This window comes from Myotis davidii, unplaced genomic scaffold, assembly GCF_000327345.1.
Source record: "Myotis davidii unplaced genomic scaffold, ASM32734v1 scaffold169, whole genome shotgun sequence".
Taxonomy (NCBI): domain Eukaryota; kingdom Metazoa; phylum Chordata; class Mammalia; order Chiroptera; family Vespertilionidae; genus Myotis; species Myotis davidii.
The window spans coordinates 428439-443639 of record NW_006383005.1 but is presented as its reverse complement, the minus strand read 5'-3'; the positions used below and the strand labels follow the sequence as shown (position 1 = coordinate 443639).

Sequence of the window (15201 nt, the reverse complement as noted above, 5' to 3'; positions counted from 1 at the left end):
CCCCCCCCAGGGCTAACCTTTGTCCTCTTTGTTAGCCTCACTCAAGTTCCCCCCTCCCCTCCCCTCCATGCCCCCCAGCTCAGGCTAATCCCAGGGGAAGTCTCCCTCCCTACCCGCCTCTCCTGAGCCTCCCCACGCTACTGACCTCCCTTACAACACCCGCGCCCTCTGCCCAGGCCAAGTGTTCCTGGAACACTCTCGCTTCACTGAAATGAGTAAATGTGTCCCAACCTCACCCACCACAAAGACCCAGAACGATTTAAACAATCACTGCTTCCATTTAAGGATTGTCTTTGTCTTTCTTTAAAAACCCTTAGTGGGCACGGGGAAATGCGACGGAAGGTTCCTTAGTCAGACTCATCTTGGCATTTCCAAATGCTGGCTTTGTGCCTGGCACACAGTCGATGTCTGAGATTCGTTCGTTTGGTGGATGGAAGAACAGAAATATCCCCACCTTCCACATTCCCCTGCAGCCACCATTATCATCAATTCCATCCTGGGGCTCAACTCTGCTCCCCGTGGTCCTCTCAAAATCACACAGCCCGGGGAGGAATCACGCGATAGCTGGAGGCTCCTGTGTAGGAGATGGGAAAGTGAGGGTTTGCTATCTTCCCCAAGCGTTCTCTCTAGACATCAGCCCCAGGCCACGGGCACTGGGACAACGGGGTTGCATGCTCAAGCAAGCATGGGCAAGGCAGGCTGCACACTGCACGTCAGCACAGTAAAGGCCTTGAGAAGCCCCGCGGTGACTTACATGACCGAGCTCTTCCAGACCCTGTGTGGCCACTTGTCCTGGGACCTGCTACCATCCCAGGGAGCTCGGCCTGCTCAGAGCGTTTGGGAAGTCTGTACTGGATGGTGTGGCCCGGTCCACCGCGGACAAGGTATGGACACCAAGGAGGCTTGCGCTGGCACACAGCCAAGGCCACACTTCCTTGCGCTGACCATTTTATGGAGGCAGAGGTTTGACCGAAGCCACCAACAATCCTTTGTGACAGAAGCAGAAAATGGATGGGGCATCATACAGGTCCCAAATGGAGCACAGAAGAGGGAACAGGTAACGGGCCAGGCTGGAGACCCGAGTTCCAACTGCAGTACTGTGCTCGCTGCTGGCCACGGCGCAGGGGACCTCATCCTGCTGAGCTCTGCTTTCATCGGCTACTAAATGGGGATAATGCTATTTTCAGGGCTGAAAGATTCAGTGTGTGATGGAAGCAGGGGCAGATTACAGACTATAAAGTCCTGACCTGGGATGTGCCGTGTACATCCTATTTCCCTGCCTCACAGCCAGGTTGGTGCGTGGGCATGTCTTGATTAATCACAAGCTACTGCAGAGGGTCCCAATCAGAATGGGTGGGTGGGTGAGTGGGAGGATGGATGGGTGAGTGGGTGAATGGATGGAAGGGTGGATGGATGGAAGGGTGGATGACTCCCTAGCAAGACCCAGGATCAATAATGGCTGGCTGAATAGGTATTAATGAATGGATGGACAACAACTCTAATAAAAATTGTCCCATTTCTCAGTCCTCAATTGGTAGAAGCATCAAATTAGGAAGGGGACACACACACCCATGTAAGAAGGGAGAAGAAGGAGGCGCTGGGTTGCTGGAGGCCAGCCTATGGACAGCAGACTGAAGGGTCAGGGCGAGAAGAGCCAGAAACCTGAAAGGCAGGAACTATAGCTGAACAGGTGCCGCAGTCCAGGGCACTCGGTGCAGACTGTCAGCACTCCCAGCAAAGCAGCCCGTGTTCCCAGAGCCCAGCCCTGAGCGGTTACCACTTCAGCATGGTGCAGAGGAGGGAAGTGTCAACCCTGTCCACAAGGCTTCCAACTAAAGCGATCCAAGGGCTGGTTTTAAAGGGGATAAGGGAGCAGAAGGAGGGCTTGGGGGCACACGCCTTAGCTGCCTGGAAAAATACTTCTTACGTTTTTACATCAACTTAGCAACATAGTCGTGCACAGGAAAAACATATTTTAAGTGCCTACTGTGTGTCAGGCAAGCTCTGTTAGGTGGGGAGCTGGGCACAAGGCCTCCGCAGACAGCATCGTGTGTTGAAGACTGGAGAGATGAGGGGTCAGATCACCTGGTCACTTGAGGACAGAGAAGGTGGTGCTGGAGAAAAAAGCCACAGATAGGCAGTCCGGAGGACCAAGCTAAGTCACTACATGACCTTGGGCAAGTCACCTTCCTTCTCCGAGCCTCCACCTTCCCATCTGTAAAATGGGCTGATAATAAAAATCGTGAAAACTACTACATTGCATCAGGCACTGAATCAGTGGTTATAGACCTTATCTCCCCTAATGTGCACAGCCAGCTAGACAACTGTTGCTAACTATTTGTTATGGGGAATGATTGTCCCCTTCACAGAAGAGCAAACTGAGGCTCAGCTGGTTTACTCACTTGCCTGAGGGAGTCGGTGGGAACCAGATGTGAATCCCAGGTTTGTCCGATTCTAGAGCTCACTCTCTCCTTGCCCTCCCAAACAAGTCCCATGCTGCCTCTCACCGACTGCCGTGAGGATTCGGTGACATCGTGAATATCAAAGCACTTTATAAAAGATAAACTATTATGTGTCCAAAGCCAACAAGAAAGAAGTCTTAATTCCTCCATGAAACCAAACACTGAAGTTCACAGGGGCATTCAGAACTGGCTGCAGCCCAGAGCTCTGGGGCTCCTGATCCTTCCACCTCCTGCATTCCTTGGCCAACTTCTTCCTAGGGAGAGGGAGCCCCAGCCAACCCCCTCACAGCCCACAGAGCCCCTCCCAGACCAGACACGGCCTCACTGGTAACCACTTGGCTCACGTACTCGACACCTGCTGAGGATTCAGACGCACAGCCTACCCCAGGTGCCATGGGGACTCCCTCACCACTCCCTACTGACCGCTGGGGGACCTCACCTCTCTGTCTTCTCTCACCTCTCTGACCTGCCCCCACTCGCCGTTTCCCACCCTTGAGCTAGATGAGTTTAACTAGGTGAGTAGGAGGAGATCCAGGCTCTCAAAATCCAGGCGCTACCCATCCCACCAGGAATCCCAACTCACTGCCTGCCCATGGGAGCCCTGGTCTGAGGGGTGGACCCAGCTCCTACCACCACCAGCCATCAGGATGCTAATCTTCCAGCTTCCCAGGCTGGCTGGGCCCAGGTGGGGGAGAGATAGAAAAAGGGTCTTCCAGCTGAAGTGCATACATCTTCACTGGAGAGACTGGGCCCTCGGGCACAGGAATCCTCACAGGCCTATAGTGGCCCAGAGAGGTTGCTAACTGGCTTCAGGCCACACAGCATGAAGGGGTCAAGTGTATGTTGGGATCCAGGCCTTTTAGGCCTAGCCCAGGGCTCCCTCCACTGCCTCAGAGTCATCCCTCTGAAGCATGGATCAAACACAGAGAGGAAAAGCAGTGTGAGCAGCCAAGATGATGCACCCACCCCCTCTACACGCTGGTCAGAAGGTACTGACCGTTGACGGCTGAGCACCCAGGCTCCAAGGTGAAAACCAACTCTCCGTTTCTCCATTCCCTGCCTCACTCCCAGGTACTGATGGGGCACATTTATACAGAGGGCTCGGTCTATCGCTGCAGAGCTCTCAACAAGAGGAAGGAGGTTCCAGTTGCATTATAACAGATTTAAGTTAGACAAAAAGAAGAACTTCCTGAGGCAGCATTAAGAATGGACAGCGCAATGAATAGCAAGAACCTACAACCAATATTACTTTACCCAGCAAAGCTATCATTCAGAATTGAAGGTCAGATAAAGAGCTTCACAGATAAGGAATAGCTAAAGGAGTTCATCACCACCAAACCAGTATTATATGAAATGCTGAAAGGTATTCTTTAAGACGAGGAAGAAGAAGAAAATTAGAGGGTGGGGTGGGAACTGGGTGGAGGGGGAGCTATGGGGGGAAAAAAGAGGAACAACTGTAATAATCTGAACAATAAAGATTTAATAATAAAAAATAAAAACACAAGAATGGACAGTGCACAGAGAAAGGGAGCAGGATGAGGGTGGTTGTGGAGTCTCTTCTAAAATACAAGATGCTGCCTCGTCTAGGATGTCATCGTAGCTTCAAAACAGACCTCGAAGGTAAGTGTTGCTGCCTTCACTTTATAGGTGAGCAACTGAGGCTCAGAGGCTGTGACTTGCCCAATGTCTTCAAAGCCAGGACGGACTGGAAGCCCACATACCTGCTTCTCAGGAAGGCCTCTGAAGCTCAAGGCACTACCACCCCCACCAGGGCATCTCACAGCTTCTGCCCAGACCCCCCTCCCCCCGCCCCCCGGCATGCGCAACTGGAGATGCCAGGGCATTCCCGTCAGGCAGGAGAGGAAGTGTGCAGTATGGCCAGCTAGAGAGAGAGGGTTCTGAGTTCTAGACCTGCCCAGCTGCTCCCAAAACACTATGCCTTGGGGCCTCACGGGGGCTTTACATGCAATGTGCCCCCAACACATCTTCTCCCCAACATCCCAGCAACACGATCATGGCCTGCCGGGCCCCCCAACTCCCTTTACCTGGTCTGCATAGGCTCCTGCGGGCCATCTGAGCTCAGGGCAGCATGGCTCATTCTGGGAGTCAGAGGCTGATGTGGTCCAGGGCTGATCCCCTGAGCTGCTGACAGCCACCCAGATCTCAGGAGGACATGCAAGGTGGCTACACCAGCGCCGGCTCTGAGCTGGGGCACCTGAGCTCACCTGACACCAGCCTCCCGTGACCTTTGCCCCACTCTGGAGATAAGGCTGTTCCTGGGGGAGGACGCATGGGCCAAGGCAGGCGCCGTGGGTCCCTGACTTCTCTGCAGCCCCAGGTGGAGAAGCAGCCTGCCTTCAGCCTCACTCAGCTCACTGGGTGTCACTGCCCAGCCTGTGAGGGCCGCCCCATTCTACAAGTGGGGAAACGGAGGGTCAGAGAAGCCAAGCCACTTGCCCACAGTCAAAAACAAACAAAAACACAACAACCAGGAACTGAGCCAGGATTCAAGCCCAGGCCTGCCTGATTCCAGAAAGCCGAATGTTTTCCAGACCCACTCTACCTCTGAGGGCCTGCTGCGGAGCCTACGTGCTGCTCGCCCCATTTCCTGCTACAGCCCTATGGCCATGCCTCCTGGCGTCATCCTTACTCGGCCCCCTTCTGACAAGGCCTTTCCCATCCAATGTAGACCAACGGAGGTCCCAGCCTACCTTCAAGGCTCATTTCAAAGGCCCCTTCTCCACGAAGCTCCCTGGTTGCTCTCGTTCTCCTCTGAGCTCCTCGGTTTTTGCTTGTCTCCTCCTCGCGGCTGCCCAGGGGCCCCATGAGGGAGAGAATTGGACTGTGCCCCAACCACTCCCCTCCACCCCCAGCCTCCAGGACAGGGACAACCTGAGTCCTCTTCCTCCCAGCTCCTGGTGCAGACTCAGGGGCAGAACTTGGGGACATCTAGTCCAACTGCAGCTCAGGAGAACGAGACCCACTCCTCACAGGACGTGGTTTGCAGGAGGACTGCAGGGCGGGGTGGAGAACTGATAGGTGAGTGTCCACACGTGGCAAGGCTGTGAGAAACGGTCACAGCCTTGTCACTGGAGCAGAACCTAGACTAAGGGTGGCGACAGCCCCCATCCTCTGACTAAGGGTCCAGCCACACTGCATTCTGGGTTCTGCCTGTATCATTTGTGATGATTGAAGGCTGCCACTTACGGGGCACTTCCTGCTCACCAGGCACCATCCTAAGCACTTTATGTTAATGCATTCATTTAATCTTTTTTTAAAATATATTTTTATTGATTTCAGAGAGGAAGGGAAAGGGAGAGAGAGAGACAGAAACATCAATGATAAGAGAGACTCATTGATCGGCGGCCTCCTGCGCCCCCCACTGCGGATCAGGCCTGCAACCCAGGCATGTGCTCTTGACTGGAAACAAACCCGGGACCCTTCAGTCCCCAGGCCTATCCACTGAGCCAAACTGGCTAGGGCACATTCATTTAATCTTCACAACACCCCTGCTCTATGTTATCTCTACTTCAAAGATGAGGAAACCAAGGCACAGATTAAGGGGCACACTTGTAGTTCCCCAGCCATATTATGGCGGAGCCAGGATTTCAGGAGAAAGTCTATTTTCAGAACCATTGCTCCACACGGCCTGACTAAGAGGGACAGAGACACAGTTGTTCAGGTGATCAGGTTGGAGAAAACTGACAGCCAGAGGTGGCAGAGCCGGATGAAGTGATGGGCACAGTGGGCGGGGACCTGGGTACCAATCTCGAAGGGGTGCTAAGGCACCTCTGGAGAGACAGAGATGGAAGGCTGGCTACCCCAGAACTCCTCTCCCTGAGAGGGCTGTGGCAATTGGAACACTTTGGCTTGTCTTTGGGGTGGGGGCATAAGAGGAACACCCAGGTAACAACAGACCCTTAAACTGCATCCTATGGAGGGTGAGACCAGGGCTTTTGACCATCAGAGTGAGAAATGTCTCCTGTCTGCCTTCCCAGATCCACTCACCATCTGGCTTGGGGACCTGGAGGCTGCTCTCAGTGGGATGATTTGGGCTCCATGCCTCTGGCTTCCGAGTAGGTTCACCCAATGGGAAGGCCCAGTGGGAGACTGGAGTAAGGAAGAAAAATAGTTGAGGTTTTATGCTCCCGATAGTTCTCCTGGGCTGACTGATTCCCTGACTGCCGACCACAGCCCCTGTCCATAGAGCTGACCACTTCCTCCCTGTGCACTTCGGCCTGGGCCATAACTGCTCCCAGGGGCTGCTAGGCCCGGCGCTGTACTCTCCTCTGTGTGTCTGCTACCCCCTACGGCCTGACAGTGCACCCTGGTCTGGGCCAGAGAGAGGAGACCAAGCACTACCACCAACAGCCTTTGGGCCGGCTCTAATCACAGGATGCATGGAGCAGGAGATTACAGGGCAGTTCGCAGGGATGCAGGCCGCCACTGTCTGAGCCTGAGCTTGGGCCTGACCCCACACGTGGAGCAGGCCGGGTGCGCAGAGTAGGATCTTTGCCAGTGACGGGAGGGGCAGGGCACAGTGCAGTTCCTAAGGAGGAAGATCGTGGACAGTGTCTGAGGGCTCACTATGCGGCAAGCACTGAGCTTTACACACCAAGCTCTGCATTTGCTTCTCAGAACAACCCAAGGAAGTGCATCCCACGTACGCATTTTACAGGAGAAAACACTGGTGCTAAAAAAGCTGAAATGACTCGCCCAGGGTCAGGTTGCCAGAAAGAGACAAAGTCCAGACTCAAACACGAGTTTTTCTGCCTCCAAAGCCCATCCCGGTAACCACCTTGAATTAGTTTTTGCGAACTAGCTTCCAACAAAGGTAGCTCACTTAATTGGGGTCAATTATTGGTGAGGGCCAGACAGAGGCCTCCAGTGTCTCCCAGCCCCCTCCCCTCGATGAAAAAGAAACCCTCTGTCATTCTTCCAGGTGGGGATAGGGGGGTTGGGGGGCCCCAAGCGGGCGGTGCAGTTGGGTGTCCAATTGGAAAAACAAGCAGATTTAGACAAGGCTTCATTGTTAAGGAGAGCCTGACTCTTTGGCCATTAAAACAAAACCAAGCAAAACAAAATGCTTGCTGTCTTGTCTTATCTCTTAGAGAGAAGGGGGACAGGAGGAAGGGCCTCAAGACTGGGTGTCCCCCCCCCTCCCCCGGCAGCATCTCTGAGACTCCAGGCTCAGGCGGCTAGGGCAGGACAAAGAGCCCTGCAGGGGGAGTCCAGGGTCTGAGCACGGCCGGCTCTGCCGGTCTCTGCCTTCTAGTGCAGTGCGGACCCTCAGGCACCCCGCTAGTGCTTCTGTGTGTGGCCTTGTTCGGTCACTGCGGCCCTCTCAGGAAGGGACTATTGTTACTCCTAGTTCCAGATGAGGACACAGAGGCTCCAAGAAGACACCCAAGCAAAGAGCAGAGGGGTGTTGGAACCCAAGTATATTGGATTGTAAAGTCTTCCCACCGCCCCATTTCCCCAGGCAGGGGGGTCCCAGGGAATGCACTGCCACGGAGGAGGGAGCAGCTGAAAGCAATGAGCTCCTTGTCACTGGATGGGCAGGTCCCATGGGGGCAGCTGCGGAGGCATGCAGTGCAGCCAGTGGCTCTCATTCCTGACAGTCAACTGACCTCACCTGGGGCACTTTACAAAATGACTGCTGCCCGGGTCTTGCCCTGGACTGTGGGGGCGGGGCCCAGGAAGGACTTTTAAAGTTTCCTAAATGATTCTAATGTGTGTGGCAAACTCCGAGAGCCATGGGCACAGGTGCCCACTGAAGCCTCTCTCCCCCCACAAGTGCCCCACCCCACACTCTTGAAGGAGAGAAGGACTTTCCTACGCTGACCCCATGTTACAGGACGAGCAAAAAACAGGCACAATAGAAGGGCTGAGGTCATGTCCTCAAGGCCCACAGCCAACCCGAGTGCAAGCAGCACAAGGGGACCCTGACTTCAGGGTGCCTCTGGGGTGACCTCCTTTAAGATACTTGGGGGGTCCTGGCTCCCTGGTCAGTAGAAGAAAACTTTCCTTTGAGCCTCCTGGGTGGGAGCGTGAGAGGGATTCTTCATGACATTTAAAAAAAAAAATAGAGTCCTCTCATTCAAAGCTAAACAGCTGCAAGATTAAGGCTGGGAGACCACCTCTGCCGGCGGGTGTGCCCAGGGAGCAAGGCCTGTTTATTCTGTTCTGTAGATCTGGTCTCAGATCTCGGCCCACACTTCCTCCCAAATTGCTTTCTTGCCTTCCTTATGCCCTCAAACAGAATGTCACAGATGGCGAGACAGCGTGAGTGAGGCGGTGGGAAACGGAGGCCTGTGGAGACCAGCAGACCTGGGACTTCCCAAGCTCTACTCTAACTGGCTACCCTGAGACAGAAACCGTTCACTTCTGAGCTCATTCCTAGCGCTGGCCTCACAGCAGTACCAGGGCGCGTGCTTGTGCTTGTGTGCACATGCGTGTGTTCAATGACACTTTCAAACTCAGCACTGGGAGCACCACCACCCAGAAGCCTGTCCCGACGTCCTCCATCCAGCACTAGACACAACCCCAGACCAGGGCCGTCTCTGCCACATTCTGTGTTGTCTTTGTTTCTGTGTCCTTCTCTGCTTACCATCCTTTCTTTCCCTGCGCAGAGCAGCGGCCCTTTACCTGGGATTCATTCCATACCCATTCCCAAGCACCTGTCCTCTTTCAGGCGCTCTGCTAGGTACCAGAGATACAGCCAAGAACAGCTAACATGCACTGAGTACTTAATAAGTGCTGCGTATTTTTCTGAGCACTTTACATGTATAATTCATTTAATGCTCACCACAACCTTATGAAATAGGTGCTCTAATTGTCCCATTTTACAGATGGGGAAACTGAGGGCCCGAGAGGTTAAATCATTTGCTAGTATGTGCATTCGGGCTGTGATTTGAGCATTACCCTTGACTACCAACCATCCACAGACAACGATGGGACTGGCCCCACCTCAGGAGCTTACTCTTTTCAATTTGGAAGTTTTGTATCTGTGTTTACTTGTTTAATGTCTGTTTCCCCAACAGACTAAAATCTCCAATCATGTTACATTTTCAATGAGAGAGAGAGAGAGAGAGAGAGAGAGAGAGAGAGAGAGAGAGCTCGAAAATGGATGCTACTTAAGGAAGGACTCGCTCTGCCAGCATCTGCCTGCTGGGCCCAGATGGCTCCTCCCAACTGGGTCATTCCTGCCGCTGAGGCCTGAGAATAACCAGGCCCCTGGTCATCCTGCTCCCTGCCCCAAACTCAGCTCAGAGCCTTCCTCATCTCTCTCAACTACCTGCTCACCAGGAAGGTGATGGGAATTGTAGCTCTATAAATCCCACCTGACACAGAGTCCTCCCCAGACAGGGAAGTGCCTCCTCTGGGAAGTCCTCCCTGCCACCTGGCACACCCTTCCTCCTGGCATCACCAGCTAGACTTCAATCAACTTCCTACTGAGTCACTTGTTCACAAGGCTACCAAGAAGACAGGCAAGTGGACTCAGGCCGATGCAGCCTCTTCCTCTCATCACCCCACTTCACTCCTGCAACACTGTTATTACCATTCCCAGGCCCATTTACAAGTAGAAAGGCAGAGCCACTTGCTCAAGGGGCAACTCCCATGGTCTCCCCCGCCCAGGGGGTTGCCACTTTGTGCAAGGCATACTGCTAGGCACTCTGGGGGGAGGGTAGGGTTGGGGTGGCATAGAATCTAGTTCTGACTGGCTGGCAAGGAAAGCAGACCTACACAGCCCCAATCCACAGACCACAGTGAGTGAGTGAGGGCTGTGGATCTGCAGAGGAGGAGGGTGGGATTCCACTTGCGAGGGAGGAGTCATGCAAGCTTCTAGGAGGAGGCACCTTGGGGCCTGGCTAGATTCCTCTGCTCCACTCCCAGGACCACCAAAATAGGAGCAAGGGCAGGCCTCGGCCTACAGAGCTCTGGTGCCCAGTGGGTACTTGCTACCGCCCTGGAGGCTGCAAAGGGAGGAGCAGCGGCTGCCCTGCCAGCTGCCCCGCCAATGACCCCACTGTGGCCGGGCCAGCCTGTCTCCGGCACTGCCAACCTGGCCTGGGCCAGCTGCTCCCAATTCACAGGGTCTTCTCTGCCCTGCTAATGACCGTGCCGCCAGCAGCACAAGGCACCACCCTTCTTCGGGAAAGGCAGCAGCTAACTACAGAGCCTGCTGTCCCGGCAGCAGCCAGGCCAAGAATCACAGCCGCCCTGCATACCACATCCTCTGGCCCTGATGCTGTGGTCTCCTCTGCCTCCAGGGTCACGAAGGACACTGCAGAAGCTGGAGCGCTAGGAGCTTGGACACCACCCCACTCACCTGTGGGAAAACAGAACCACAGAGCAGGGCTGATTCGCCATGTCACACAGCCAGCCAGTCCGGGGCCCAGGGCCCTGGATGTCCAGCTCAGGGTTCCTTCCTTAGCTTTGAAAAGAAGGCTCATTTCCAAGCTTTTTACATGCGAAGTATGCTCTCAAGGTACTTGGCCCCAGTTGAGGAGACAGGATATCTTCTAAAAGCTGTCAAGCTGTCTGTTTAGTCCCAGATAGGAGCACAGGTTTGACTCCTCATGCCCCTCAGTCTGACCTGTGTGACCTTGAGCAAGACAACGCACCACTCTGAGCCCCCATTTCTGGAGACCACAGCAGTCACCTCCCCGAGTTGCGAATGAGTGTGTCGGAAAGCGCTTAGCAGTGTCTGGCTCATAATATGTACTCAGAGCTGTAGCTACTGTTAATATCATCATCACAGTGTTACTAATGAGTACGTGAATGCATTCTACAAACTGTAAAATGTGGGGCAATGGTAGGTACTGTTTATTACTATTACTATGAAGTGGTAAAGCTTCAGAGGGCTGTGAGCAGTGGGTTGGATAATCCAGGGATGTTTATGATGGGAGTCGGGCCTCAACAGATGGGGAGATGAGCAGAGAAGAGGCAGGGATGGCGGCTCCGACAGGAGGAACCCCACAAGCATAGATGCAGTGATGAGGCTACATCTGGTGTGTTTGGGAGACAGTGATGAGCAGTGAGCCAGGGTCCAAGCAGTGGCTACAGTGGGCAAGGCCTTGAAGATGCAACAGAGGAGACTGGTCTCCAACTTACAGACCGAAGGGAGCCACAGAGGGTTCTGAGTGGGCACTCCATGATGCCTTTTTTTCTTTCTTTTCTTTTGTAATCCTCACCCGAGAATGTTTTTCCATTGATTTTTTAGATAAGAGTGGAAGGGAGGGGGAGAGACACAGAGAGAGAAACATCAAGGTGAAAGAGACACATCAATTGGTTGCCTTCCGCACGAGCCCGGACCAGCCGGGGATCGAGCCTACACCCGAGGTACATGCCCGTCACCAGAATTGAACCCGGGACGCTTCAGTCTACAGGCTGTCACTTTACCCACTGAGCCAAGCTGGCTATGGCTCCATACCGCTTTCTGAAATGTGAATTCTGTCTGACATTCAAGGCCCTCTGGCATCTGGTTACCCTCCTTCTTCTCCACACCCTTCACTGACCCCATAAACCCCAGTATCACGACCTCAGAGTTCAACCCACTTCTCTGCTTACTACCCTATCCCACCTCCCCTGCCATTAGCCCACCCCAAGGTTCACGTTCACAATGAAGCACCGTTGCACTAAGTACCTATGGTGCCATGTGCTTTATATGTGTGGCCTCAGACACCCATAACTAACCCTAATTCTACAGGGGAGCAGATGGAGGCCTGGCAGGGCCAGGTGTCCTGGTTGGTCTCACAGAGTGTAAGGAGCACAGCCAGGATTCAACCTTCAGCTGATGTCAGGACCCCTGCTCTCTACAGCAATTTGCCTCTAGCCCCCACCCAGACACGCTCCTCCTTGATGAACCCTTCCCGGTTACTCATTGTCATGGGCCTCTCCCTGCCATTTCTCATCACCCATTGGAATCAGAGGCCCACAGCTTGACCCCAGCCCAGCTAGCCTGGTTTCCACTGGAGAGGGCCCGGGTTGATAACAGGCCACCTTCTTCCTGTCCTGCCTCCCTCCCCCCACATCCAAGACTTCATACAGCACTAACGGGAACGACCCCCTCCTCTGGGGCGAGCTCAGAAGCTCATCTGGGCACAGAGCAATTTCTCTGAGCCTGCCTCTTGGTGTGAGGGGACCCATAAATTATTCACTGCACCTTTGTGCCTAAGGGAGGCCAGACAAAGAGCCAGAGGGAATGAGTCCCAGCTCCCACAACCCTGGCCCTGGGGTGGGGGTGGGGGTCAGAATCCAGGGTCCCCAAGCAGGTTCCAGAGGACTCTGAGACCAGGAAGGTGGCACTGGAGAGCAAGCCTGAGAACGTTCCCAGATTTCCTGGTCAAAATTCAAGCTTCCTTCCTTACAGGGAAGGAAACAGACATTTTGCCAAGCGCTATATATTTATATCTCACTTAATCCTCACACAACTTCATGGAGGAGGAATTCTAATTTACAGAGCAGAAGCTGGGGCTCCGAGGAGTGGATTTGCCCAATGCCACATGGCCAGTGGGAGGCAGAGCGCACTCGCGCCCACCTGGTCTGTCTCACCACTATCTGTCTGTGCCACTTCGCCCACCCGGTTGTGAGCTAGTCATCACACTGCCTTTTCCATCTGGGTAACTTCCAGGGCACCTGGTGTGCAGTTGGCACTCAATCGCTGAAGCAAACCCAAAGGCCCTGGGCAAGTGCTTTCGCCTCTCTGGGCCTCCGTTTCCCACTCAATGTAGCCGTTAATAACAATCCTAGCCATGGCGCACACACACATACACATGCACGCACAGGCACACGCACACACACACGCACACGCACACACACACACACACGCGCACACGCACAACCTCTTTAGCACTTGACAGCCTGCCAGATATCATGGCCTCATTATCTGAACAGATAACGCCAGCCTGCCTTGACCCTATTTTACAGGTGAGGCTGGGAAGCCATGGATGCATCTGAGAGGTCCCACGTGGCTCCCCAACCCTGTTCACCTCATTCCAGGTTCTTTCCATTACACCGTGAAATGAGATCACGGGTGTGAAGTGAAGTCATTAACAAGGAGCTTTGTTTAGAGGCAGGATTATTAGGAGAATTTGAATCTCCAAAGATTGAGGGGGAATCCCAAGCCCCTCCGTCACCTCCTCTTGCAGACCCCCAGGGACTGAGCTTCCAGCCTTTCGCTGATGGAGGGGCTTGGGAGACAGTGATGACACCCGCCTCTCCACCCTCCTCAACCTCCCAGGGGCATTCCCAGGTGGCTTCCTCTACACTCCAAGAAGCTGGGCACAGCAGTGGTTAAACAGTCCCAGCCAAGGCCACAGGGCTCAGACCAAGGCCATTCCCCTCCCCCACCCCACCCAGAACAAGAGCCCACAGAATCCACGCCAAGCCCTCTTTCACAACACCCCTCTCCCTGCACTGCCCTGGGGGTGGGGAGGGTGGGGAGCAGAAGGAACCCCTGCCTGGAAATCCAGACACCTGGGACACTGCCCCCAGCCTCGGCAGCCCCAGCCTTGAGCCCTGGAACAAGCCCTCCCCACTGGGGTCAGAGGTGTCTCGCAGGGCCCCCTGCCAGGAGAGGCTAAGGTCGGATCTTTAGTCTGGGCCAAAGGCTAGGAGGCTGCTGGCATGCCTAGGGCCCCTGCACCAACCACACAGACTCTCCCACAGCGTCATATGTGGTCACTCTGACCTCACATCAGGGTAGGAAAAACCCCAGCCACTCACTGGGGAGGGGGAGGGGGTACGTTGCAGGGTATTTGGGAAGGTTTCCTCAAGCGGACTTGCGGCTCACTCACTCACTCACTGCTCTAGGACCTGGGGCAGCTGGCACACATACTCCACCCTACCTTCACCCCACAGCCTCCCCCACACACCGTGTCAGTCATGTGAAGGGTGTGAGCTGGGTGAGGGCTGAGGGGCCTCACCTTCTCCGGCTATGATGGGCTCTGACTGGGGTACCCCCACAGTGAGTCTCCCCAACACATAAGCTCGGCCTCAGGACCTGCAGGGTGCCTTCGAGACCCTGGAGGCTGGGGCAGGGGAGAGAGGCCCACAGAGGGGAAGCTGTGAGGGTGGGAAGTTTCCCACCTCTGCCCTTAACTCCTTGTCCTGGACCTGGGAGGTGGCCCCGCCATAGATGGGAGGGAAGGAAGCCAGCAGACCTACCTCCTCGGCCTCAGGATCAGTTCTAGGGTGTCTCAAACGGCCCCACCTTGACCGCTTCCACTGTCCTGCCCGCGGCTATCCACTTCCTGTCTTTTCCTCCTCACTTTCTGCTTCTTTCCACCTCGACCTAACCCTCCTCCCAGCCTCACCCCCAGAGTGAAAACAGCAGGGTCACGCGACCCCATTGAGCCTCAGTTTCCCGATCTGTAAGCCCCTGTAACACTACACGACACCTTTTATCTCATCGAGTATCAGTGAGGCTTAATGAGGGACCACTTGCGCAAGGGTGGAGCGCGGACACGCACACAATGGGCGCTCAATAAGTGCCCGTTTTCTCATTCCCTCCTCCCTTCCCGCGCCCCTCCAGCCTCAGCTAGTGCCGGGCACACGCCCGCAGCTGGCCGGTCGCGGCCCCGATGGGTTGGGAAGCCGCTTAGCCCGGCATCCCGGAGGCTCTCACCTGCAGCTCTTGGCTCCCGCCGGCCGCTGGGGCAAGGGGGGGCGGGGGACCCTGTGTTCTTCTCGGGGGAAGCACCAAGCCCCTCGCCTGGGACGGCAGGAACGTGGC

The 15201-nt window shown here is 54.9% G+C and overlaps 1 protein-coding gene across 4 annotated transcripts in view; it reads right to left on the bottom strand.

Moving 5' to 3' along the window:
- GDPD5 (glycerophosphodiester phosphodiesterase domain containing 5) overlaps positions 1-15195 on the bottom strand; it is an 85703-nt gene extending 70508 nt beyond the window's left edge. For all 4 annotated transcript variants that reach the window (XM_006777912.2, XM_006777911.2, XM_006777914.2 and 1 more), the window contains exon 1: positions 15094-15195. The gene's annotated coding sequence lies outside the window, so the exon portion shown is untranslated. The remainder of the gene's footprint in view (positions 1-15093) is intronic.
- Positions 15196-15201: the final 6 nt, after the last annotated feature.